Below are 888 nucleotides of genomic sequence, written 5' to 3'. Positions count from 1 at the left end.
CAGTTTCTCAATGACCAGCATTGTGCTGTCAATCTTCGGCTTTCCATGCTCCGAGTTAGTGTCATTACCTCCACTTGGCATGGGATTCTGTCCACTCTTGATTATGCAACACAATGTTCTAACTATACTTTTTTTTATTCTTAAAATTAAACATCAAAATTCTTTACATCATGATATAATTGTAGTCCAACTGTTACACGGGTTCCCTCATCTTTAATTCACACATGAGTACTTATGCATCTCAGCAAAATACTATCAGTGTGCATGATGTAAATGTGACCAGTTACGCTCCTTCCTCTTATGCAACTTTAATAAAAGGACCATGTGTGAGGACAGATGATATCAACAATATGTGCCACAATCTATTAAGTTTGTTCTTGGGTGTCGAGGCATAGATCACATGGCAGGATCTGGGGGAAAGAGTATATGTAGAAGTCAGATAAAGAAGGAGATAGACTTGGGAATCAAACACAAGTGGAAAAAAAAATTGGTTCTGACACTTGGTATGAATTTGAACAAGTAGCATACTTCTTAGCCTTAACATTCTCATTTTCGGAAAGTAGAAACTACTCTTTTACAGTGTGATTGTGATGATCTTAGGTACTACATGATAACTCTTACCCACCAATTCTTGCATATGAAGCACTCAAGAAATTCACAATATTTATACACATTGACTTTCACAGAGTTTTAGAAGTATTATCTCACCACATATGTGAGATTGTGACTAATTTTATCCTTACATTGAAGAGTTAAATATGCATATGTAAAATAACTATCAGACTACATTTTGTAACTCACATTTTTTTAAACTACTGTTTTTGACAACTCAAATTGTGTGTTGTCTTAACTTATTTTGGAAAATTATCGACAGAATTTGTCTCAGGC

The sequence above is a fragment of the Sciurus carolinensis genome, chromosome 11 (assembly GCF_902686445.1).
Source record: "Sciurus carolinensis chromosome 11, mSciCar1.2, whole genome shotgun sequence".
Taxonomy (NCBI): domain Eukaryota; kingdom Metazoa; phylum Chordata; class Mammalia; order Rodentia; family Sciuridae; genus Sciurus; species Sciurus carolinensis.
Note: the sequence above shows the minus strand (reverse complement) of the source record.